This window comes from Haemaphysalis longicornis, unplaced genomic scaffold (assembly GCF_048455015.1).
Source record: "Haemaphysalis longicornis isolate Haplotype H1 unplaced genomic scaffold, Haemaphysalis longicornis Haplotype H1 scaffold_3, whole genome shotgun sequence".
Lineage (NCBI taxonomy): Eukaryota > Metazoa > Arthropoda > Arachnida > Ixodida > Ixodidae > Haemaphysalis > Haemaphysalis longicornis.
In genome coordinates, this window is record NW_027526335.1 from 203,610,892 (window position 1) to 203,638,232 (window position 27,341).

The 27,341-nt window shown below is 47.4% G+C and overlaps 1 long non-coding RNA gene across 1 annotated transcript; it reads right to left on the reverse strand.

The window, feature by feature from the left end:
- Positions 1-6,831: 6,831 nt before the first annotated feature.
- LOC144173666 (uncharacterized) lies at positions 6,832-26,583 on the reverse strand. The gene is made up of 3 exons (XR_013323352.1): positions 26,522-26,583; positions 7,522-7,607; positions 6,832-6,868 (listed from the first exon to the last, which is right to left on the reverse strand). It is a non-coding gene; the product is annotated as an uncharacterized LOC144173666 (long non-coding RNA).
- Between the last annotated feature and the right edge of the window lie 758 nt (positions 26,584-27,341).

Sequence of the window (27,341 nt, forward strand, 5' to 3'; positions counted from 1 at the left end):
CAATAGGCGCGGGACATGGGGACTGCGACTCCTCTGTCGTACACATTCGCAGCATTTCCTGGACTTCACTTTCGATCGCCTAAAGTAAAGTGAGGGGTATAGGAAATTGTGGAATGTGCACCTGTATGTCTGATGTTAAGCTCAAGGTACAGGTGAAAGGTTAGTTTTACCTGGCTAATGCGAAAAGATTGTCTCGTACCACTTGAGCAGTCTTAGAGCTTCAGTGATTTTGGGTATCATCGAGGGAAGCAGCGAGGTTGATGTCGGTAGCCGTCTGTGTACGGCAGATTGGTGCGGATAAGGTACAATCCGCTGTTCCTCAGCCTTCGGTTCCATCAGAACCCGAGCAAACATCGTCGGTTGTGAGACCGACTGATGTATGTAGTGACGGCGAACGTTTTCGTTCTTCATAGCATTCCAACGTATTCACGTAGATCACTTTGCTCTTCCCACCCAGGTGGATCAAGTAGTCAACGTCCTTCTTTCCAACGAGGACTTTGAACGGCCTCTTCCATTACATCAGAAGTATTTTGAGGGCAGTCGGAAGCAGGATGAGAACTTTCTCGCCAAGATGGAGTTTTCTACGACGACAGTGCGGTCATAATATTTTTACTGCGTGATGTGGGCGTTCTGAAGTACCTCGTGTGCTGTTCGGCACGTCTGTTGTAGCCGATCCCGAAGGTCGACGAGGTAGGGCTGGGTATTGCGAGCTTCGCTGTCGATTTTTTCGTTAGTCCAAAGCTTTTTCAGGATAGTCAATGAGCCACGAACATGACGTCCATTAATTAGGTCAAAAGCAGAGAAACTGCGACTTGCTTGTGGCACCTCACGGTATGCAAAAAGTAGTGGTGCCAGGTGTCGATCCCATGTGCGTGGCTTCTCTTGGCACATTTTCTTAATCACAGATTTAGGTGTGCAATTAAATTTATCTACAAAGCCGTTAGTCATATCATTGTAGGGACGTGTGTGCAGAAGCTTGACAGACAGTAGCCGACCCACTTCCTTCAGGAGTTGGCGAAGTTGGCCCCTTGGTCCGTAATTATCTCCTGGGGTATTACAACTCTACAAAAAATTTCCACGAGAGCTTCGGAAACATGTATGGCATCCGTCGCAGGAAGGGCTACGGCATCGGGATACCTTGTTGCAAAGTCAATTAGGATCACTATGTAGCGGTTGCCTCCGTCTGACTATAGAGAGAACGGCCCTATCAGGTCAAGAGCGACACGCTGAAATGGTGTCCGGATCAATAGCGCGTTGACTAAGGCGGCTACGCCAACCTTCGTTTTGGGGGTGGTTGTCTGGCAGATGTCGCAGGACCCCACAAAGCGTTTGATGTCTCCTTGTACATCCGGCCAATAATCTTTCTACCAAAATACGATCGCTCGTTTTCCGTATGCCATAATGTCCCGCCGTGATACTCTCATGTGCGACTCGAATGATGGCATCTCTGAACGGCTTCAGTACTACTAATTTCTTCAATATTTGCAAATTAGCGAGGTGGTATTTCCAATACAAAAAGGCCCTCACTTTCGAGGAAGGTGTAGTAATTTATATTTCCGGACCGAAATTCTTTCCCAATTTTCTGGTAGCAGAGAGTCAAGGTTGGGTCATTGTTCTGTTCTTGAGCTAACTTGCCACGGGAGACATCAACGTTGGGAATGGTGGCCACCTTTAGAGGTGATGTCCTTGATTCTGTGTACTCGCCGCAGCAGAGACTAAGTTGCTAGTGTCTGACGGTAGAGTTCGTCCCAGGCAGCTCGACCGTGTTTCCCTGTCGCCAGCAACTGCATACTCCCAGTGAAGATCTGATTGGTGAGGCTCCCTGACGCCTGGAATGTTGCCAAGAACCAGGTCGTAAAGGGGACAGGTCAAGCAGGCGGCACTAATCCCGCCTATAAAATACGGCGTCTGCACTTAGATTTTTGCCTCCGGTTGTTTCTTCATGGACCTGTCTAGAAGGACAACACGACGTGTTTTTCCAGTGAAGCAGTCGTCGTCGACCGGATCACGGGGGACGATGGCAGTGTTGTTCCCAGTGTCTCGAAGAACTCTAGAAATCTTTCCTAGCACTCGTTTAAGAACAACTGGCATTTCCTTGAGCAGGGACGGTGAACTTTTCCCAGTGTCATCACACTCAGGACCAGTTACGTCAAACGGGTGGAGGTTTTCGATCTTCCCTATTGGGGCCCTCCATGGAAGTGCGTTAACAGCACAAGCAGCCATGTCGTGCTTGCTTTCCCAACCACTACGACAATTGTCGGAAGTGTGCACTGGTCTGTCACGCTTAGGGTATTGTTCCCGCTTTCTGATCGCAGTTCGACAGTGTTGCCGGTGGTGCCCCAGGTGATTACATACAATCACCTCTGTGCCGGCCTTTTCTGTGTATCGGTTGTACCCTTGAGATGCTTTTTCACGTCAGTGGGAGCCTTTACTAAGTTCGGAAAGTTTTGCGCCTCCAGGAAATGGTCTATGGTGTCTCCCATGGCATCCAGGGTGGCACAATCGCGTTCCTTCAAGAAGACGATGCGTTTCGAATGGCAAAAACCGTAGAATTGTTCCGAGATTACCAAATAGCAGAGAACCTCGTAGATTCTGGGAATGTTGGCCATTTCCGCCCAATGGCCGAAGTAGCTCGAGAGCCTCACGAAAACTGCCTTCCCGTCTCGCTGTCTTCAGTCCAGGCTTTTCGAAACTTCTCCTGGTACCTTGTTACCATGAATTATAACCACTGCAGCAACGCTTTCTTGACCTTGGTGTAGTCAAGCCACTCTTCTGGAGACACACGGCCAATCACGGTCAGCGCTTCCCCAGACAAGCAAATACTGAGGCCGACGGCCCTATTTTTCTCGCGGCCACCACTGTCCAGTCGCCACGCGCTCGAAGCGCTGCAAGTACGCGTGTAGCTCGTCGCGTCTTTTATCAAACAGGGGTAGGAGCTTCTGGGGATTAACTACGGGCACATTCTGGGTTGATTTCGTTCCCGGCAGTAACGGCGGCGGTGCTTTGCGACAGTTCTTGAAGACGAATATTCAAATACAGCATTCGCATTTCCCTCTCGGCCGCTTCCTGGGCTATCTCGGCAGCTTCTCGCCGTCCCTATTTTTCCTGTTCTGCAGCTTCCTTGGATATCTTTGCAGTTTCTCGCCGTCCCTCTCTTTCCCGTTCTGCAGCTTCGCGGAGTGCCTATCTTTCAGCTGGCCTCTCGGCGCACTGCTCTGCCCGCTGGGTGTCGATCTCACTGGCGAAGTTCCAATCCTGAGAGACCCAGCTGCTTGCCGATCGCCAGTAGCTTTTCCACATTCGTTATGGAATCTTCAATCACGTGTTTTCACAGCGCCCAACTTCTTCGTGCAGATGTAAAGGGTGCGATCCTAGCAGGCTCGCCAGTTTTGTTAGGAATGGGCCAACGACCACGCAGGCGGAGAGGAACAATGTTTACCACGTTTAAGATGTATTTAGCGAGATGCAAGACAAGCACACGACAGTAGCATAGGATACGATGGGGAAAAGTACAACAGAGTCTCTCGGTACATAATATACTCTGGCAGTTCAGAAAGTCCGAGGGCAATGCACGGTAGCGATTGTGCTCACATTCCGTCGCGATGGGTTTCTGGCGGCTCAACGGCTGGAACGGCAGCGCCCAACAGCCAGAACGGAACAGCAGCCATTGGTGCACCAGTGCCGCAATGACGGTGCGTGGCCAGACGTGCTCTCGAGCCTTGGCGGAGGGTAGCTACCGTCTTGTTTCGGGTGGCCCGTGGACCAGCCGTCCCACGGGGTCGTTTCCCACGAACACTGCCCTATTCCGCTGCTTGCCTTGCAGCCATCGTCGTTCGAGCCCTCCTGATCACGACCCGCTCGGCTCCTCTTTCTTGTCGTCGTTGCAGCAGTTCTTGCTGGTTCGATTGCGTGGTCAACCGCTCGCGTGGCCATTCATCACAACCAACACCCGTTCCTGCCTCATGCCGATACAACTTTGGCACTGAGAGTACTGGAGTGACTTCCACCTGGGCTAGAGACTTTGCTTCATCGATTCCATCTGAACGTAGCGCTCAAAAATACCTACCGGTATCGCCTTCACCTATTTTCTAACCCGTATTGGGGCAACTGCCGTTTACCAGAAACCATTGAGCATATTTTACTGGAGTGCCCTACGCATGGTCAAGAAAGAAAAAACCTCGCACAGAAAATCCAGTGCCTAAACCACAGTTCCCTAACTTTAACACTACTTCATGGAACTTGTCCATCTGCATCGTCTCAGCGTGAATTGCTAACCGCAATTATTTGAATAGCCTAATTACATCGGCGTCGCTGAGCAAATATAGGACCAGGACATCCTTACACTGTGCAACCGTCTACAGACATTTCACGTGTCGACCTGACGCTACCCAACACACACGCTGCCTCCTTTTTTCTTCTTTTATTTCCTTCTTTCTTCGCTCTGTTCCTAATCACTTCCTATTGCAACTTTATTCCCTTCTCATCACCCCGCAGACTAGCATGTAGACCTTAACCTGCCGTCAGACCTCTCTGCTTTCCTCTAATGAAGAGCTGTCTCTCTCTCTCTCTTTCTCGCTAGCGGTCAGGAAGAAATCACTGGAAAAAACGACATACGAAGAAAAAAAAAACGTTTTCTGAAAACGGTCGGACGTTCAAACATAGATATCATTCGTGAAAAGTCGCAAGGATTGTAGCTTTTCGGGTCCGTTTGAACACGGGGCTTCTGGAATGTCTTTCCTTAAAAGTGGAGTGCCTTTTGCAGCCTTTTTCGTTCCATAAAAGATCATTTTCAGCTCCTCTGTGAAGAGTACCTAGCCCAGATTGCGGACCATACGGTGGAGATAGCTTTCAATGCAAAGTAGGTTAGCTGGTTGCCTGCATTGCACTGGACAACTTCCCTCTGCATTGTTGTGACAATGGCAACAAGTGAAACAATGTTTTTTTACTTAATTTTTAAAAGTGAGTTTTGACTTCATTTATGCTTTAACTACAACCTTACCTGAAGCAGCAACTTCATACTCGTACGCGCAGGTGTTCAATTCCAAACGTTTACATACCACAAGGATACAAACGAGCTACTTTGAAGCTTGGTTTAATATTTTGCGAAATGCCAACTTCAATGCATGCACAGTTTTTTAGTACAGGTTTTTTAAATGCGATAGATTGCTCAACGGCATAACAGGGAGCTTTGTAGGTACAACACTGCACCAGTTGCACGCCGAACGCCAAGAAGAGACCTGTACTGGGTTACTGGGGTTCCCATATCCAACGCTTAAGATCGGGATTCTCCCAGGATGGAGCCCTGGGAGACCCCCCGAAATTTGTGTTTGGTATACTTCTAGCACATCGCATTGCACAGCTTTGATGTACATGTCGAGGCAACTATTACGCTATGTGGGAGCGGTCCAGTGCTCATAGCTAGGTAGGGGGCTGCGGGATTCTTCCGGCGCAGGGTATTTTCGTATCGTCATGTTTCTCGCGAAGTTATCCAAGTCCCTAAAACATATGATTCATCCAAACCGCCAGTAGCCGGGCAAAAGTTTAGGCCCTTTGACAATACGCTCATCTGACCTTGGGAGAGGGTTATACTTGAAAGGTTCATTACATTCCCTGTAAGATTTTCGTTTGTGACGGCAGACGAGGGAAAATATTTAGTACTGGTGTTTAACTGATCTTTTTGGGGTGCACTATTCGAAGCGTGAATTACAGTCGTAGCGACATTATTCGTTGCCGCAGGGGTGCGAGGATACTATTCGAAGCGTTAATTACAGTCGTAGGGACATTATTCGTTGCCGCAGGGGTGCGAGGAAGAAACGATAAGACGAGGCGCACTTTTTTCGGGGACAAGCTGAGTGATGAGCGTCTATGAGTCTAATAGCAAAAGTGCGGCAACAACTAACAGCGGAAGTCCACGAAAAAGGTATCCTAACCAAGAATAAGGTTATAGGGGGACTTGGAGATCCCTGCACACTGAATATGATGACACAGCCCATCGATAGAAACGCGTTGTGTACAAGGCAGAAGGTTGCATGGACTTGTCGTTCGCACCAATAAATAAATGGCCACTGTACTTTGTTTTTACCTTTCGTAGTGTCTTAAAAAGGTCAGTTCAAATAAGAGAAATATTTGCCCCAGTATCCACCAAAGTTTGATATCTTTACCTTCAACCGATACGGAAACATGTTCGACAAGTGTTCTGGAGGAGTTTTAATGTCCCGATAGATGCAATGTTTTCTAGAAAAATTCCATGACTCAGTTTTGCGAGAGGTCATGCATAACTGGGCTAAGCGGAAATACGGATTGTCGAAATGGTGATGGGGAATGACGTCGCGACGCACAAGAATTGGATGGGGACTCAAAAGTGGCCGGAGGAGAGCACCGCCGTTTCGGAGATACGTAACCCCTTTGGCGGTAGCCGTAACGTTTGTTTGGCACGTCAGTTCGTAGGTGTCGTAACCACGTTACTCATCAATTAAACGCCTCCTACCGAAACGCGATTCGTGGCCGCGAATTCCGGCCGGTTGAAAGAGGGCTCAGGGCGCTGCGGTCGCCATGCTGGATAGTAAAGCTGCGGTCCAGAGACCGGGTTGACGGCTGCCGTATAGCGGGAATCCCTGCCACGGGCAGAGGCGGCATCCCAGACACTCCGGAATAGGATGGCGTGACTGGAGGAGCGGTAAGATCGGAGGCCATACTTCCGTGAGGAGACGCCGCGACCTCCTCTCTAATGATCTCTCGCAGATTAGGTGCAGCCGTATAGTGACTGGTAGCAGAAACATGCGCAGAGGTGCGGCCTTCAAGTTCTTCCCGAAGCAGTTCAGGTAATGGGCTCGGATGTCCTCATCGTCCACGTTCGGGTCACGGTATCCTGCAGGAGACAGATCGAGTGAAGGTCGTCTAGGCATTGGAACGTTGCCCCCACATCCGAAACGGTAGATGCATTTCGGAGGTCCAGTTACGTAAAGGCGATCGCCGATCCCTTTCAAGATGTGGCGCACGCGATCTGCCTCCGTCATGTCTATGTCGACCTTTCGGCACAGGGCCACAACATCTCCTATGTACGACGTGTACGTCCCACAAGGATGTTGGACTGGCCCCTGAAAATCAGTACAAGCCCCGAGCCCATCGGGGCTTGTACTGATGATAGTGGGTGATTATGGAGAAGCGCCGGTAACATAACTGAAAGTACTTGGACGGTAGTCATAGGGTGCCACAGTATTCGGACGATAGCTTTATAAACTGTTTTTCCCCATGATCAGCTATAACACTACGCTTATTGCTTCTATAAACACAGTAGTCTTCTTTTTAATACAGGAGACCTTCCCAATTTTATATAAAAAGAATCATCCTTGAAGTGAAAGCAGAGAAGCAGTGTTTTCTTTTAACGCTACCCGTGACCTTAGGGCTCTAAACCCAGCTCGCGGTGGCAATACTCTCAATTCGGATATTTTTGCCCATATGCCTCTTCGTGGCTACCCCAGATTATTCAAAGTACTGATACGTTTGCCATAGAATACTTACTCATCGTTCAGTGCTGTTATTATGCACCTCATAGTCCAGCGGGAACCAGGACCTAGAACTGGCAGACTAAGGAAGTACAGTTGTTCCTGAAAAAGACGAATGAAATTTTGAGCACGTAATTCTGACTGCGCGTTTCAAATAAAGACCATATGGTTCTTGGCAATCCTCATCAGAAGGTAAGATCTATTAATTCTTATTGGCTACAATTAAAGGGCTGTTTTAGAGGGACTGTGTTTTTCACTGCAATGTTATCGTCTTTATGTGCACATAAGAAGTTTTTTTTTCAGTTAAAGTCACTGTTGACATCTAGTTTCCTCCATTCACGGGTTGCTATCCTACAAATAGTGACCTGTGTTATTGTGGCATATTATCGTAGAAATGGTGACCTGTGAACGCCAGTGTATGCAGGAAGCTGAGTTGGAAGGACTTAGCAATGGAAGTTTTTGATAATGCGTAAGTTCTAGACCGAGCATGTTGGCCAAACCTTTAAAGGATGAGGCTCATTTTCGCAACTCTTTGTCGGGAAACTTCGCAATGGAGGGGGCGAGCAAAGCAAACTGTCCTGAGCCTATTTTACAAGTTGAAAACATTCTATTTCTTTTGGTGTACTTTTGCCTGGGCAGCCTCTAAGCCGTTGGCTTTTGATAGAATAATTTCGTTTCGCTACAGCCACTGTCGTAAGAGCCATGGCGGGCCAATCGCCCTTTATCTTAAAATTTCGCAAAACGCATAGGAAACTAAAAGTTGCCCCTAATCTACGATTTAAGACGTCGAAGCTTCCAGGATTGATGTGCGGAGGTGAAGGAAGAAAATGTCGAGGTATTTAAAACGCCCAGCTGGCTCCAAAAATTGATTCAAAATAAACCGTCCCTTCTTGGACCCCAGTGAAAGCATGGGAGACCATCTGTCCCGGTCTGTGTGCGTGTTGGTGGGGAGTTGTTCTGTAAGGTAAGGACAACAGGAACTGGAAACAGGTCATTTATGTTACAAGAACGACAGATCACTTTCTTTTAAACAGTTCATCAAACCGAGGCACAGTCACCGTAAACCGAGTTGGATGTCTACAACTACTTTCAATTTCAACCTGTGACAATATTAACAGCAAAGCTGTTCAGAAAATCATAATTTTTAGTATTTGCTGATACAAATACTAGTAAATTTTGACCATGCGCACGTGAGCGCGGCCCTCCCGGTGCCCTCCGTGCAGTTAAGAAAACCAAGAAAATGCCTAGCGCTCGTGTGTGCGTGCCTCTTGACGACCGACCAGCGTCTCCTGGACACGTTTGTCAAGCCAAGCATAACCATTTATGGGTATTGGCTGAGATTTCCCCCACAAAAATATCTAGCGTTGGCCGCAATCCTGGTCACACTAGTTCGGAACGGGAAACACATCTCAAAGCATACGCCCCACCAAGGTGATGTTCAATGATTATCACTTAAAAATGGAAGCTCGTACTCATAGCAACGATGATGGAGGAAAGGTCGTTGCGCCGCGAAGAAGGAGCAAATCTGCGGCAATATTTGAGTTAACTATTCGTGATGGTCGTGAAAATTGCTTACAGCTTCGCTACCTTCACGACTTACAATATAGTGTGACCTTCGTGAATTTTTTGGAGCTGTGGGTATGCTATGCATGTCTCAGAAAAGCATGGTCCCGTGCGTACGTTGTAGAAAAATATTTCGGAGCCGTTGGAGTCACCCTTTGCAGAAAGGCTGGCGGGGAGGGGATTTGGGCAGTTCAAATTAACATTCTGAAGCCTACCGATTGTGAACTTTGACTTGATTACAGTGTTTTTCTCGAGCTAAGTAATTTACATTTTGAACGACAAAATTTGGGCTATCTTAAAAAGTGACCGCAATCGGTGAACTTGGGAGAGATTCTGAAAAGTAGTACATGACGTTCTCCCCTCAGCAATGGGCTCAGCTATGCTGTCATTGTGACCCTAGGACAAGCAGACGTTGCACCAAATAGTTCATAATCAAAGAGCAGCTTCAAAAGAGAATATTTATCCGGGATACACCGGGTAAATGAACTTTGAAGTACTTTACAAAAACATCCATCACCGATTGGGGGAAGGGGAAACGCAATGGGGTAGACTGCAGCTATCTCTTGTGGATTACTGCCGAAGAATCAATGCGTCGCGGTCGGACTGGTCTCTTAAGCTTGGATGGGTTCCAAAAATTTTTTTTGCGGGCGACGAGATTGCGAACTAGAGAAATGGCTTCTCGAAACCCTGTGGTCGGGGACCGCCATTTAACAAGCGCCCGACTCGGCTTTCTATAAAAAGAGAGTCGCGGTACATGAACACTTAGGAGATCGTGTCAGAAACGTTTCTGCAGATGCCAATGGAAAGTGGAAAATGGGTGTTGAACTAACGTTTCGCATCAAGAAGGCTCTGAATGTGTACGCACGGCAAACGAAGCCCTCCCGGCATTTTTACAAAAACTGTCATCACAACCTTGTAAAGATGCGTGACGCGCCTCTAGAGTAGCCGGTTGGGTTTTGTTTGTCCCAATGGGCCTTTTCTTGTAGTTTCGTCACTATGGCCGCTTCAAAATGTATAAAAATCCCTGGGAGTTACGGTTGTTTAGCCTTTAAATAGACTCGCAATGTCCGGCGGTGCTTGTCACGACAGGCGAAGGTACATCACTAGGCCCGCAGATCGCTCTAACGCCTCGATGGTCATTCCGTCGTACAGATATTTCGTCGCACAACCATTCGAAATAAGGCATTTTTTATTAGAGCAAATCGTCGCAGAAATCTTGGTAAAGTTGGGCAGTTCCTTATCGGGCTATTTTTTATAAACATTTTCGGGTTAAAAGCACGACGCACAAATATAAAAATGGCACTGAGCGTGTTTGCGCAAAAAATAAAAGTTCACACGCCTTCTAAGAAAAAGTAATCCACCACTGCGATGGAGTCTGAGTATTCAGCGAGCCAATCTTTTAACTCACACGCGAATATTAGAGCTCCAGCTTTCAGAACCAACTTTCAACACTAACCGGAAAAGGTTCACTAGAAGAAATACTCTGAAAAAACGGGTCTAAGCGTTTTTTTCCCAGTCCACAGGGAATTGACCAGGATGGCTAAATACCACTAAGAACCATATGGCTGCACAAAGTGTCTGCTGCATATTTTGAAGAAGATGGACCTGCAAAGCGAAGATTGCGACTGCCGTCGCTAATCTACGCGTTCTGAAACTCACAGATAACCACAACTATGATCCAGACCCGACCGAGTTTAGCTGTTTAAACCTCCGATCATAATTGAAGGTCAGCGAAGATGGAAAGGCATCAGTATTCGTTCGTGTGTTCTCTTATGAGACCGCTATATAGAAATGTTAGCAGAGACAGCACGGTGGCGATTAATTTGGCGGCGACTGCCTGTGGACGTCACTCTTTTGAGTTTTTTGAAAATTGTTTTTCCGGGACACAAGGTCACTCAAATAGATTTTCCTCCTTTAAGAACCATGCTTCGTCCTTCGCTACGTGGAAATATACTCGATAACAGCAAAATAGGTCTTCTTGATTTTCGATGACAGGAAAAAGTTTGTGGTGGGGTACTTAATTTCACGTAAATTAAAACGCATAATAAATTTTACTTTTCACGGATATTAAAATGCATGATGCGTCAATTCTGGGAAAGCACGAACTATTTTCCGTTGATTATACATTGCTTACTTTCTCAATAGAACTGGGTCCTCACTATGCCCGTTCTGCGTCCTTGACTTAGTATGTTTTTTTCATTCAGCAGTAAAAAAAACCCTTCAAATTTGCCCAGTTCATAGTTTCTCAGCGCATTCGTCGAAGCGAGAAATTAAAATTTCGACAAATGGCTTTATACATATCGCCCTATACGATGATGTTTCCTGCGACTTGTTGCCCTATACACAGTTTACAGAGTGGTGGACTGCGCGTAGCCATGTGAGATGGTGTGACGTCACTCGACATTGCTGGACTTCAAAAATCCGTTTCCCATCGTGGCCTTCCACAGGACCGGGGCACATCAGCGAGCACCGATGGCGCAAATATTTTCAGCACGTATTGGAGGACTGGATAGTCTATGCCTAACTGTAGAGACTACTTTGTCCCGTAGAATGGCCCACAAAGCTTTTTATGTGCTGTTGCGGCAGCTGTGTTGTGAGGGCGCCCGTCGACTAAGCTCCTGTTCTCGCGTTTCAGAGCGGTTTGGCGGCATTTTTATATTTTTACGTGTACACCAGCTACAATTTACAGGGCATTACGACGATAATTAAACACCCTTAATTTTCGTTCCTGAACGAACGGCTGCTCAGTTAACACTCAGACTTCACAAGCACCGGGCACAACGACGGTACTAACCTGTTTAGCATAGATAAAGAAAAAAAAATGATTTTTGCTTATTGGAGACTGGCGGCCAATATAGATGTGCGAGGCATTGCAAGCTGATATTGGAATGACGGCGGCCCCGGCGTTATGCGGAGTTGAACGAACATTGGGGATGCACGCTCCTTGCACGTCTGGAGGGATACAGATGGGGTAGCAGACAATCCTATATGAAGGCTGACAGCAATTTAACCTCAAGTATGGTTCCACAGGAACAAGCAAGATCCCATCCAGTGGGCATTGCCCCCCATCTTCCCACTTCACCAGATAACTTCTTCGCTTTTTTTCTTAGCACTGTTTCAAAAGCCTTCCAATCTGATTAGCCATATGGCCCTTGACGTGTACGCTTCATGCAGTTTGGCCCTTCACCTGGGAAGGTTGCCGACCCCTGATGTAAATGAAATTACTTTGAGCCGCTGGTGCGCGCCCTTTTATCACATGAGCTTGTGCGAATTCGTTCGGACACGGACTAACCAAGTTGGAAACAATGTAGAAGGTGCAGCTTTTGGTTTAGCTCTCGCTTAGCTCTGCCTGCCAAACGCGCATAACATAGGCCTGCAGTGCAAAGAAAACCTGCAATGCTTACAGAAGCGAGGTTTCTGCCCTCGTCACAAATAGGAACGATGGATTTGTGACAGCGCCGAACTGCGGGACTCTGGTGACGCATGCGGTGCGATGACAGGCATTTTGACACGAGATTATATTGTCTACGCCTTGGCAAAGCTCATATATTGTCTGCGCCTTGGCAAAGCTCATATGCAGTTGAGAAAACTGAAACGGAATCAGGGATCCAGCGCTCCGATCGGCTCAGGCTGACTCGTTCTGCCGCGACGACATGCACGCAACGCGTAAACACCAAAGGAGGCAGTGTTTAGAAGAAGCGTGCCAAGGCAAGGTAAAAAGCCTTCAGTTCTACCTTGCGTGCCAAGGCAAGGTAGCCGTCAGTGACGTTCTCAACGAGACATCCTTGCCGTTGGCTTTGGAAAGTAATTCTTGTGTTGGATAATGGCGTTCTAGCGCAGCGTGGTCTCCGTGCTGCGCTGCCACCGTAGAAAGCGATGCATTGCGAAAGGCAGCATACACTGACTTTCTTGCGGTTCGCAAGACTGGCATACCGATTCGCTTCAAGCGTGACGCCCTGATTGGAGCTGGTACATCCATCTATGGCCAAAATGCTTCCCTCAAAACTTCCACGGTATTTAACTGCGCACTTCAGTGATCATCTGGTCCTTGTAAACGATCTATAGAACGTTTACGGCGAGTAGTTATGCCCGCCTAAGCCCGATGGTTCCAGCGCCACATTCGTCCCTACTGGCCTTTTCCAGTTTTGGTTTAGCGGTAGATTCCCATCGGCCACCCCAAGTGCGTCCTTAGCAAAATGGCCTACGCTAGAAGAAAACTCTTAATTGAATATTGTTAATGCATTCGGACATCATGTTTGTCGTCGGTAAATGAATAAAGAACGTTCGCGGCAGCACTTAACAATGTAGGTAAGTATTTCGAGTCTCCGGCGCCAGACTACCAAGCGTGATTGAGTAATTTGCCCAAACAGTTAGGGTTCCCTGAATAGGTCCCATGTGTACCACTAATTACGACAGCTAGGTCAGACAAGGTGACGAAAACAGAAAAACAAACGTTATCTATTAGGCCTGTGGCTCGGATCGTATGTTCATTCTGCGCCCTCAGCGAGTGCCACACCACGTACTTTGCGAAGGGCACTGTCGAGGACACCCGTACACAAAATACTGAGCGATACATTTCTTTTTCTAACGGTAGATTTTTCTAACGGTACAATTTCACTGTAGTCCGATACAGACACACAACCGAGGATGCACCAAATGGGAGTTTGTCACTTCACACTGTAATTAGGTCCCATGTAGAGCTCCAAACGGCGGCACACGTGGTTATCACAGTCAAGCCCTTAGGTCACAAACAACTAAAACTTTCCGTAGCAAATCATACAAAATAAGTGCACGAATGAATGAGTAAAAATAAAAAATTGAGGACATGTAAAAATTATCATGTCGCATATGCTAACAGGCCAATTTTGTACTGGATAAAACAAATACAAAAGCGCTCACATACGCATCCGTAAGTGCCAGCTTGCTAACTATTTGTGGCGTGCTTCTTGGATGAGGCAAATCTAAAAACCAAAACTAAGTCATCTAAAACTGCGCTGACAAGAAAAACTGGGCTCCTTTTCCTTAGAAAAGAGTTGGCAAGAAAATAGGTAGACTGCAAATGTGTACCCCGATAGTATTTTGAATCAAAAATGAGCAAAACCAATTGGCCTGATGGTAGTTTTCTTTGGTGTTACCGTTAAGACTTTTCCATGGGTGTTTTGAGAAGTTATTTATAATTTTTCGAGCTGGCTTATTGTGCTTTCAGACGCCAATTGAGAGACAGGCGAAGAATCTGTCCCTAGACTAGACGACAAAGAGGTCAGAAAATGTGAGCAAAGTTTTTAGATGCGACGCATCTCTTGCTCTCGGGTATGTCCCTCCGTTGTCGCGGCGTTGTCCGCACGCTCACTGCACATGCGCAACTCTCCTCCGTTCTTCTCTCCGACAGCTGTGCGCAACACTCTCACTCTGTCTCATTATCATAACAACAGTTGCGCGTGCGCGCTTCGCTGCTCTGGGTGCGCTTATGTGTGCGCACTCTCACTCCGCATCGTTATCATAACAGCTGCGTATGTGCGCTTCGCTGCTCTGGGTGCGCGCATATGTGCGCATGCGCGCGACTCTCCCCCCCGGCTTCTCTCTTTTCAAAAGCGGGAATATAAGCGGGGGAGCGGATGGCGCCGGATCAGTCCAGCGCTCGCTCTCGCACTTGACTTAACTTTGCTTGACGATACCTCCGTGCAAGATCTTCCGATGAAGGCGTGATGGAAGCGACAGCCTCTTCAGCGAGTGGACTGACGCTATCCAATACCAGCGTCAGTCCAAACGCTCCCCCTGATGCGTCGCATCACATCAGGGTTCCCTCGCGGGAAGATAATCGTAATTAGGTTTCTTTTTTTGCTATATTTACCATTCTAGTACCTAAACAAACAGCCGCTTTCACGCCTGATCAGTTCCCCACTCCCTGTGGGTACCAGACACTTCGTTAGGGAGAAAAGAAGGTATGAAAAGAAATTAGGAGCCTTTTGTGAAACGTTTTGGAAATTCATCGGAAGGAAATTGGGAGCTTGCCTACTTCGTCATGTCTTCAGGCGTTCCCATGAAAAGGATAACGCGAAAGAATTCAAAGTGAGCGGCTTCGGCTGAAAAGAAGACTCCCCTGCTATCTTTATGAATTGTGTCAGTTTTCATGAAGCCCTGTTGCATACATGTAATACGTTTTAGGCCAAAAATATATCCTACATTCTTAAAAGTCAACCTTAAGGTAGTTTTCTTTGGAATGCCGCATTAAAACCAGTTTTAATTTACTACGTCTCGAATCCAAACATATCGTCGTGACATATCTAAAATTTATTTTACTGTTTATATTTACTTGTGGCCATAAACTTTCCCTTAATGAGATGTAAAACGTATGAACATTAGCTTTGTGCGCGGTAAATTTAGTTCTGTAACAAGCATTCGCTTTTTTTCTCAAATTTCCTATAGGTGAATATGGCGCATTACATAAAAAAGATCCTCATTTGTATGCCTGAACAAAGCTTTCAGCACTCGATAGAAGCGTTTATCAACTTCACTGTCCGCGCTAAGCTATATTTTGCGATTTGCGCGTGAGCGTGCCTAAGTAAATGGCCACGCATATGTAATTTTTGCGGCCACCGTGTGCCCGATATGGCATTTTCAACATGTGTGTTTCTGCAGCCATAAGTTGGAACATACCGAAAAGGCGACAGCTGATAATGCGGAAGAATTATACATGGCGGTCCGCATCGATTGTAACTCTGCCTTCGATTATTACGCTGGACGCGGCAGCTTTTTTATCGCAAGTGGAAATATGAAGACGCAGCAGAGGACTAATACGCATCTTCAACACCAATGCAGGATTAGTTTGTTTTACAGCTCTTCGTATTCACAAAATGGTGCGTCCACTGCCAAACATTTTAACATTGGCCTAAACGGCAATCTTCCAAAACAAGCTTTGGAACGTTTTTAATACAACCGGAATCGTGTGTTATTACACCAGCCTTTTATTGTGTTACCTTAAGAGAGCACGTAGAAGTAGAAAAAAACTAATGTCATCAAACAACTTAATTTGGACGAAACGCGTGAACAAGAAAGTGAGCGATCAACGCATAACAAGATAGCGCGTAAAAAACCGTTATGTTGAATGTTAATCGAAGCAGTATACGTCTAACCTAACCACCCCTCGCCACCCGCTTTAAGTTCCGGCTCCTCATATAATTGATGAAAGAAAATGGTATCTCACGTATCGGCGTTGCCTGCGCCTGTAGCTGCAATGCTCCGTTCCCTTCATGCAGCCGTAGGGATGCAAGGCTGGGGGCCACCGACAGTATTGTTTGTGTTCCTTTCTTTTGTGTGGAAAAAGATGGGGGTGCTCAGCCTGACTACTTCTGTTGTGTTGCTATGCGGCCAGCTCGACCGGGCGGTCCCAGGGTACGTCGGGTGGGTGTGCAGCCGTAAAAACGGTTTCGACGCGTTGTTCTCTCTCATGGAACGCGCTCGCGGGTATTATGGCTTGCCGACGTTGGCAGGTGGTTCGGTCGTTTGTCAAGTTGACAGTAGAGGAGCAGCGGAATGGTGCGGTTTCTTTTCGCCGAAAAGCACGCGGTATGGCCTTCGAGGATTTTCGAAGCCGGCGTAGGTGCTGTTTGTTTATGGGCTATTCGCCTCGGGAATGCTTGCCTCGGTTTGAAGGAGTCCATACCGCCAGTCATGCAGCGGGGAGCGGCGTCCCTTATTCTGGTGAAGGGAGCAGCTTACGGCTCCGTCACCGTGCGGGCACGCGTGGGGACAAAGACGAGGGGGGCAGGCGAGGACACTTTAGGAAGTTGACAGCGCGAAGGCCTCCCTAAACGTTCCGATGTGCGCTTTGTGCAGGCACCGCCCGCTGAATGTAATGATTTGACCACTCCGCGTGGTCAGTGACTTAAGGTGGTAGATGTTTTGTCAGTGATTTTTGGTTGCAATAACGCGCGTGGGAAACGTACTCTGAGTTCCGTGAGAGAGAGTGCTCTTTCATGTGACCACGAGTGCGGACATGTTTCGGATTGGTTGCTTCTTGTGGGGAATCCGTGGTCTGTAAGGATAATGTTGAAAAGGAGTTTCGCCTTCTTAAGCGCCCCCATTAAAGGCGTAGGTTTTGGGTTCAAATCCAGGGTGCCGGGTTTTGACAGGGGTTGGTCGAGAGAGATCTATTTCAGTATAGATCATGGCCCACCAGGACGCCGCGGGCGCATTGACTAAGTAACCGTCATTCTCTCCTAATGTAAATACTTGGAGTAATACGAATAGTGTAAATAAGCCAGAAAGAAAAGCCAACATCATCGTTCACCTCCTTCAAGTATCGGACGTCGGTCATCCTAGCGAGTCAAGATCGCACTCTCGGCTCGAGCTTCCTTAAGAACCTAAATATTTCGTATTCATCATTCACCAAGTAGATGAACAGGCGAAATCTAGCTCCCCCGTCCCCCAGTTGTCATTCCTGTGGAGCGCGTTCGGTTGCCGCTGCGGCGCTCCTCCTCGCCACCGCCGACACCACTTTCACAATAGTTACTGCCGTTGCCAATACCGGTGCGTATTTTCCAAGCTCCGCAACCGGCTGATGGCGGAAGCTGCATCATCAGGCGTAACTAGAACTTGGCCGCTTGAAACGCCGACATGAGCCCGTAATAATGTTTCACCACGGTAGACTTTTTTCACGACAATATAGAAATTTTGGGGACTGTGTTTCACGGTTCGTTCTGCTCCGATAGTAAGCGGGAGCGCCATTCCGCATGTGTGTCGCGCTCCGGCGCACGCGGTGTGTCCGGAGCGGGGCCCCGCTTCGCTTGCCAGGCACGCTGAGGAAGACCGTCGCGGCAGCTCACTCTGTCGCGCGGAATTTTAAATGCGAAGGCATTTCTTAGCCGCAGGTTGTCTTGCGTCGTTGAGCGGCGTGCGCCTAGCAACAGCTGTGGCGCGCGCCTAGCAACCGGAGCAGGTGCGGAGCAGTGGAGGGCAAGAGGAGAGAAGGAGCGCGCTCGGCGTGTGAGGGCGCTCGCATCGCGGAGCTCGGGGCGGAGAGAGAGCTGGCGCGCGGGCTGGCGCGGGTCTCTCTCTCCTCTCCTCGTACCGCTCTCCGCTCGCTGCGCATATAAATGCAGGGAGCGCGCGCCTCTCTCCGTGACTGCTTGCCGACTGGCGCCTTGATAGCGATGGAAGTCGGTGAAGTCGAATCCCTCGCGGCAACGATACCGCAAAGAAGAATTCGGTGCTCCCAATGCATTCGAATTTCCGCACGATCCCCTTCGGGGAGGTGGGGGGATTTTTTATTAGATGGCTGCCCCCTCCATCCCCCCACCTGAAACCAGCGCGATATTGCGAACTACGTTTCTCTGGTTTACACGTGAGAATCGAAACAGCGGAATTGCTCCCGAATATGCAATTTTGCCACACTCCAAGGAGGTTTAAAACGGAAGCGAAAAATTGGCTGCGTATCTCCTCCTTTCATTGCAAATATCGTCAAAAGACGATAGTCTTTGTGGACGTTTGCCAAGAAAATGCCCCCCCTTGCTTTCCCGCTCATCTTGCATGCTAATCGTGCACCGTAACGCTCATCCAAGGTACCCACACTAAAAGTTTGCTCAAGGCGATTTGAATTTACCGCGTGGCACGGCATAAGGCTGGCTTCTTCGATGCCAGCGCTGAAGTACGGCGGAGACGCACGTGAATCTAGGAGGCCGACTTCAAGGTTTATAGAACGTACCTGCGTTCCAAGCAGAACGTGGAACCTAGGTAGTGGAACCTTTCGTTGCTGTTGCCGCGTAATTTTTTTATATACCGCCAGGAGGTGGCGCTGACCACTGCAGGTGGCCGGAAAAGGGCGTTCCAGCGTGACGGAGTGCATTTCAACGGGCAGGTGGGAGCAGCCATCGGAAGACGACACGCGGCGCGAACTGTGGCTTTTTTAGGGGGCCCACAGGCCTTTCGAAGATGGCGTAGACAAATGCAAGGAACAAAAGGAGATAGCGGGGTCGGTGCAGATCGGTGCGGGCAAACGAAAGGGACGACGACGGCGTGTAAAGAAGAGAGGGGGAAAACTGAATATCGCGTACATAAACATGCAGGGTGGCAGGAAAAGAGAGAAGTGGATGGAGATTACTAAGCAGCTAGAAGAGGAAGATATCCAGGTATACGCTGTGACCGAGACGCACCTACGGGACTTGGAGGAACCTCCGGTAATCAGAGAGTATGTATGGGTAGGTTGTAACAGGACGGCTGGATGGAGAAAAGGCGGAGGAGTAGGTATGCTGGTACGGCAGGGGACTAATTGGAAGATAGTGAAAGAAGACTGTAAAGCACATGTGTGGATGAAAGGGATAGTGGAGGGTAGGGAGATGGCTTTAGGGGTGTCTTACCTGTGGACGGGTAAGGATAGCAAAGAACAAAACGAAAAACTGGTGGCGTGTCTAAAAAAGGACATCGAAGATTTGAAACGTTCCGGGGAGGTACTATTGGTAGGGGACATGAACGCCCACATTGAAGATCTAGACGGGTACACCGACTTCAACGGAAATCTAATGCTAGATATGTGTGAGTACCAGAAGCTGATCATAGTAAATAGGGAACAAAAATGCGAGGGACAAATAACGTGGGAGTGTGGTTGGAGACAGTCGAGCATTGACTACTGCCTTATTTCAGAGGAACTTTATGAATGGTTGGATGGAATGACCATAGATGAGGAAGGGGGCCACAGTCTGGGCAGTGACCACAAGCGCATAAACCTGGGTTTTGGGAAACTGGGGGGCGAAAAAACGGGTCGACCGGGGCAGCGCACAAAGTTAAACAGCAAACAAATTGCGGATATACCCAAAAGCATAGAGGCTGACATAGAAAGAAATCCTGGAGAAGAGTGGGAATATGTCAGGCTCATCAAGACTATGCAGGAAAAAATAGTCAAGGCAGAGGGGGCCAATCGATGGAGAGGAAAAAAAACACCCAAAAGCTGGTGGAACAAAGAAATAAAGGCGGCGATAGAGAGGCGTAAACAGGCGCCTAGAGAGCACAGGCAGGCCAAGAGGATGGGGAGACACCAGGAGGAGGTGGACCTTAAATGGGAGCAGTATAAGCAAATGAAACAGGAAGTGCAGCAATTAGTGCAGGCGAAAATAAAAGGGGACAGCGAGCGATGGGTAGCGCAAATACGAGGAAGGGGTAGAGACGCGCCGAAAAGGTTTTGAAACCATGTGCAGGCATTAGGGAAACGTACGAGTCCCACAGAAGGCGGTACTATAGAAAACGAGCAGGGGCAGATGCTCAAGGGAGAGGAAGCATTAGCATACCTGCACAAAATCATCACGGAGAAGTTCGGTAAGGTGGATGAAGAGGCCCCGCACCGACCGAGAGATGTCGCGGCGGGTAGGCCGAAATGTCTGGAGATAGATGGGGACAAGCTGAAATGGAAAAGAGCAGAGGAAAAGGTCCCCAAGAATACCGCGGCAGGCACGGATGGGATACCGATGGAGTTGATTAACCAGTTAGGACCAAAGAGCAAGGGAAAACTACTGCAAGCCATCAGAACAAGGATAGAAGAAAAGGCAATACCGGACTCGTGGCAAATGAGCAGGATGAACTTAGTGTACAAGGGCAAAGGAGTCAGGACAAACCCAAGCTCGTATAGGCCAGTAACCGTCACGTCAGTGCAGTACAGGTTAGCAATGCAGGCAGTGAAGTTCGAACTAGAGCAATGGGTGGAAGAAAATAGGATATTAGGGGAGCTTCAAAATGGGTTTCGAAAGGACAGAAGAATCGACGACAACTTATTCGTGGTAAGCCAATGCATAGAGGTGGCGAAGATGCAAAACCGACCTTTGTGGTTAGCCTTTCTGGACATTAAAGCGGCGTATGATAATGTAGACAGGGAGCGGCTTTGGAGTATCCTGGAGGACGAGGGAGTTGGGGCAGAATTCATTAGCTTACTCAGGGAGCTATACCGGGAGAACCAAGTGCAAATAGTTTGGGAGGGGGTAACATACAATAGGCCTGTATACACCTACAAGGGTTTGAAACAAGGATGTCCTCTCTCTCCGCTGCTGTTCATGATCTACATGACGGGGTCAGAAAGGAAGCTAGAAGTCAGCACGATGGGGTTCGACTTATCATACATGAAAAACGGGCAGGTAGTGGAACAACGGGTTCCGGAACTAATGTATGCAGACGACATATTGTTGATGGCGGACAACCGGATAAGTATGCAGGGCTCGATGGATATATGCGGTGCAGAAGCGACGCACCTAGGGCTATCCTTTAGCAGAGAAAAATCGGGGATCATGGTCTTTAATGACGGCGAGGAGCACAAAACAGTATCAGTGCAGCAAGTAGAAATACCATTGGTAAAAGAGTATAAATATTTAGGAGTATGGCTGAACAACAGCGAAGATTACACGCAGGCGCATGAAGCTCACCTTAAGACGAAAGGAAGACGGAACGCGGCTATAATGAAGCATAGAGCCCTCTGGGGAGACAGCAAATACGAGGTGGTAAGGGGAGTCTGGAAAGGGGTCATGGTACTAGGATTAACTTTCGCTAATTCGGTTCTGTGCATGAAGCCAGAGACCCAAGCGGGCCTGGAAGTAAATCAGAGGGCGGTAGGCAGATTGGCCCTAGGGGCCCATAGTAAAACTACAAATGAAGCGGTACAAGGGGATATGGGCTGGTCGTCTTTCGAGGCGAGGGAAGCGCAGAGCAAGATAAAGTTTGAGGAGCGACTTCGTGACATGGAGGACGAAAAATGGGCCGCGAGGGTGTTTGAGTACCTGTATTTGAGGAGCGTGGACACGCGGTGGAGACGGAGGACCAGACAGCTGCCCAAGCGGTACGGAAAGTCGGTAGGGGAAAGCGGGGTTTACACAACCGTTAAAAAGCAGGTAAAGGCAGCAGAGACGACGAAGTGGGCACAGAGAATGGAAGCGAAAAAAACCCTGGAGACTTATAGGGCACAGAAACGGGAAATTAAGAAGGAGGGATTCTATGGCAATACGAGATGCAGTGCGTTGCTCTTCGAGGCACGGGCAGGGTGCCTAAGAACCCGGGTATACACGGGTAGCTACAGGCAGCAGGATGAAACGTGTGCATGCTGCGGCAGTGATCGGGAAACTATAGACCATATTGTCAGGAGCTGCACCGAGATACGGCCACCGCGGGGTGAGGGGGAAACGACGCTGGCGGAGGCTTTGGGATTTGGGGCGAGGGGGAACCTCAACTTTAAGGCCATAGAGGTGACGAAGAGGCGACTGGAGTGGTGGTGGAGGAAAAGTAGGGAAGGGATGGGTAAGCAGGTGGAGTAATCATGCGGACGAGAATTTAGAACAGCGAAGGGAGAAAATAAGGGGGGTGGGGGCGATGAGTTTAAAACATAAAAGAGGGAGAGATGGGAGGGAGGAAGCAAATCTATAGGTTAGCTGGGAGTAGGGCAAGTAAACGTAATAAAACAGGCAAGTCGGTTGCTGACAACCGACGCCCCGATTCAAAGGGAAAGCCACTAATCGTCATCATCATCATCAGGCGGTTTTCTGCAGGAGGTGTAGAATATAATTTGCTATCGAAAAACCGAGCATCCATAATTTTTTATAAAAGAACACTGTAAATGACCCTTGCGTACTAATTTTTGTCTAATTTTTGCGTAATGTCTTCTTTATGTTCAACAAAGTTGGCAAGTATTACATGAAAACTGGGCGTAGACATTTGGCTGTGAGTATAAAGACTATTGCGCAATATCTTTTAAAGACTATAGTCGTTCTTGGGCTACTTAAACCCGCAATGAGGCAACGTTCATATGTCAAGGGTCTTCAAACACAACTCAATAACTCCGTCCTTGTTAAAAAAAACTTTCAACCACGGAACGCGAGCCCATTGTCGTCTGGTCATCCCCGGAGAAATTCGGGGTGTAATTTCGGAACCGTACAACTACGACCCGTCTTCCGGACATCTCGGCACAGCATGCACTATTGGAAGAATAAAGGCCAAGTACTACTAGCTCCGCCTTACAGTCGATGTTCCGACAATGCCCGGAGCTGTCGTGACTGCCAGCGACGAAATACACCGTCGACGAGATCTGACGGATGCCTGCAGAAATCGCCGTCCCATTGAGGCTCGTCCAAAAGATTGGAATGGACCTTCTGGGCCTGTTCCCTATATTCCGCTCCGACAACAAGGGGATTATCGTAGCGGGAGACTGCATGACGCGCAATGCAGAGACCACGGCTCTTCCTAGGCGGACTGCACAAGTCGCCAAGCTTTTATCCACAAAGTTATGCTGCGATACCGACCCTCTGAAAGCACGGATCACGGACCCCGGGACAGCTTTCAGGGCATAGGTCATGCAAGGAGTCTTACACTACAGCAACAGGGATCACCGAAGAACGACAGCGTATCAGCCCAAACCAACGGAATGACAGAAGAAGACGATGGCAGATATGCTGTCGATGTACGTCGACGTTGAACGCAAGACGTGGGATGTAGTCCTTCCTTACGCCACATGTGTGTACAACACCCATCCAGGCAACTACGCAGATGACTACGTTCGATTTTTTCTGTAGAAGATGGCAGACTACCAAGCTCCAAGCCATACCGCCGCACGTAGATGACGACGATCTCAACGCCGACGTCGAAGCGTACCTGCAGTGCGGGGCGGTGGCCGCTCAGCTTGCTCGAGTTCTGTAGAAGGGACCAGCAGCCGGTGGATGGCGGACGCTACAACCTACGACGCCGAGATGCCGAGTATCATCCAGGTCACCTTGTGTGGGTTTGGACCCCGATTTGACGACGTGGACGCAGTGAACAGCTCCTTCGACCTTATAGATATCAGCGACGCGTTGACTAAGTTGTGTACGATGTTGTCTCTGGCAGTCATTCCGGCACATAACGACAAAGCACGTGGTTTGAAGTTGTGCACGTGGTTCTCCGCAAGCCTTACTATGCAAGACGAAGAAATTTAAACGCGTACCATTCTTTGCATAGTATCCCCAAAGCAAGCGCCGTGTAAAGCCCCGCATTTCCACAAAAATGCAGATATCGCGGAAGTTCCAGCTGTAATCGGTATGATTGCGTAAATATGGTAATTGGCCCAGGAAACAACAAAAAAATACAAAAAATACACAAAGGGCGAAAGTTATGAGCCCAACATTTCCACTAGAATGCAAATATTGTGGAAGTTCCACCTGTAATCATTGTAATTGCGTAAATTGGTTGAACAAAATTCTGCAAAACAAAAAATTAATAAAAATATAAAAATAATTACGAAAACTGCGACGCAGGCAACGCCCTGTTTTTTCCACACTGATGCAGATTTCGTGAAAGATCCAAATGTAATCCTTATAATTACGTAAGATAGGATAATTGGTAGAACAAAATCTTGAAATCATAAAAAATGAAACTACAAAATAATTACGGAAAATGTGAAAACGTATAAGCCATGCTATTTCGATAATAATGCCGAAATTGCAAAATTTTGCACGTGTAATTGTCAGAATAGCGTAAATGTAGATAATTGGTCAAAAGACACTTTGAAAAAATGAAAACTCAGAAAAATATAAAATATTTACGAAAACTGGCAAACTGTGTAACGCTCTGAATTCCCACAATAATGCATACTCTGCGAAAGTTCCAAAGGTAATCATTGTAAGAACGTGAAAGGATAGAATTGGTCGAACGTAATTTGAAACAAAAAGAACTATATTAAAAAATAATGAAAACGTCAAAACGGCTACCCGATGACATTTACACAATAATCCAGCTATCGCGAAAGTTCTATATGTAGTTGCTATATTAGCATAAATAGAGATAACTGGACCAACGAAGTTTTGAAAAACAAAATATTTGGAAAGCTATCAAATAACTCCGGAAAATTGGAAACCGTGTGTAACTCCCTGAATTTACAGAGTGATGTATATTCACGAAAGTTCCACCTGTAGTCGTTTTAATAGGAAAAAATTGGGATAGTCGGCAGGACAAAATTTTGAAACAAGAATAAATGACAAAAATACAAAAAATGGCAAACCCTATAACGACCTGCCTTTCAACAATAATGCCTGTTTGGTGAGTTTATTACAGCGTAAATTAGACAATTAGACAATTTAAAGCATAAATTACACAACTGGTACAAAGAAATTATGCACCACCAAAAAATAGGAAATATACAAAAAATAACGGATAATGTCTAACCGTGCAAGGCCCTGCATTTCCACAATAGTGGAGATTTCCTAAAAGCTCTCAATGTAGTCGTTAAAACAGGGTAGATGGAGATAATTGGTTGAATAAAAATTAAAAAAAGAAATATTACAGACAACAAGCAAAAACGGAAAATGGCAATCCGTATAACGCCCTGCATTTTCACAATAAGGCAGATTTCGCGAATGTTCCATTTCGAATCGTTATAGTAGCGTAAATGGAGATAGTTTGTCGGACAGGATTTAGAGGAACGAAAAGCTGACACTCAAGACGTGCGGCGTAAGAGTGCTACGCGTTAGTAGATAATTCTCTGAGTTTCTGCAAAATTGTTTTGTTTGTACTGTCTTTTTATTTGAGTATGGGGTCGATATACTGTTAGAGAGGAGATAATGCCGCGAACCCTGCATTGTGTTTGTGTAGTCGTGGTTTTTTGCCATTCGGCCCCACTCCCAGCTATTTATGTTCTATGGAAAGTTCGTGCTTTATGTTCTCTGTTCTTATGCCGCACGGATTATTTGTTTGATTAGGGGATTGTCTCACCCTAATGGCACTTTCCAAGAACCATCTTCTTTGGTATACACTGTTCTCGATGTAATTCGACGATTCCAGAAGCAATGTCGCCTGAAGATAAACAATCGCGGAGTAGACTCCGCTGTATTTTGTTTACCAAAACTCGCCGGTGTAGTACGTCCCGTAGCTGTCTGCTTTGTCGCCGGTATGCAATCTTTTGAGTTTGCAGCGTAACACCAGTACGGTTCATTAAGGAATCGCTCCCTGAAGAAGCCGTAGTCTTCCTTGGGTACATTGACCATATCCGCACTTTTGCGTGCCTCTAGGGCCTTACTTGCTTCCTAGAGAATCCACTTTCGATGCTATGCTATCACAATTATTACATCAGAGTTTGCATCGGAGGCCCCAGAATCTCACGCCCACAGTACGGCTGCAGGCGAAAGAGCTAAATTGAACTCCTAAACAATTCGGGCACCTTTTTACTAACTGCAAGTATAGTATAAAACTACACCGGCATTTGTAACAAATTCGGTGTACGAGTTGGCCTTAGCTTGTTATATTTTTGTATGTCCCTGATTTTCTTGCTGTCCTGTCGGTTTTTTTCGCTCTAGCTGCTCGTTCCAGCAGCTCTACGAAATATTGAGCATCACCTTTACAATCGTTTGCTGTGCTAATCGTCTTCTTCTTATTTTGCAGTGAAGCGTGCCGAACAAAGTTTGTCGGCTGCTGCGAGACCTACTTGTTACTACGTGCCATGAACCACCTTTAGAATGACGTACCAGATTCTGCGGCGGAAAATGGCGCTCGTTTACGTATTCGTTGGACAGGTGAAGCGACATAAGGTAGTGTTCGGTAGGCCAAATTCGAAAGTCCCACGTCATGTTATCTGAAATGCGCAAAAAAAGAAAAACATCATAGCAAAATCCCACATCTAAAGGCTGCGCAAACGATAGGCAGTAACACTGGCAAGAACTTTCCACAAGCCGAAGCAGTCGTTGTTTGGAGTGTGCTATTTATCGTCGCCACGTATTGTAACAACATGATTTGTAGTGAGAAGTAATTTTAAAAGACAAGCTTCTCTGATCACTCTGATGTCGCTGTTCTAATAAGACGCCACGACAGGAGACACGCCTTTATAGGATAGGAGGGCAAATGATGATGATGAAATACAAACCAAGGGCTTCTAGTGGTCGGGGTTAAACATTTGCGCTTCGATTTATGATGACGATGTCTATCTTATTGCGCCATCATCGCATTTGTGTCGGATAGTTTTTGTAGGGTTTGTTGTGTGGCCGTTGGCTTTCGACTTTGGCTAGACAAAGCCGAAAACAAGAGTTAAATTCACTTTGGGTTTAGACTTTTACAGTTTGGGATTTAGACGACGATGATGGGAGGGAGGCGCTCAGCTTTTTCGTGAGCAATTTGATTGCTGTCGGCTATGCTTGCACATTTACTAGCAGGTAGTCTAAACTTTGATCTTTAAAGCCTTGAGTTTGCAGAGGCGTTGACTTTCGCACTTCGCAATTTGCTTTTTGCACGCAAGAAAGCTTGACGTTTCAAGCATAGTCGTGCTTAGACGGAGGGGCTTGGGATTTGTAT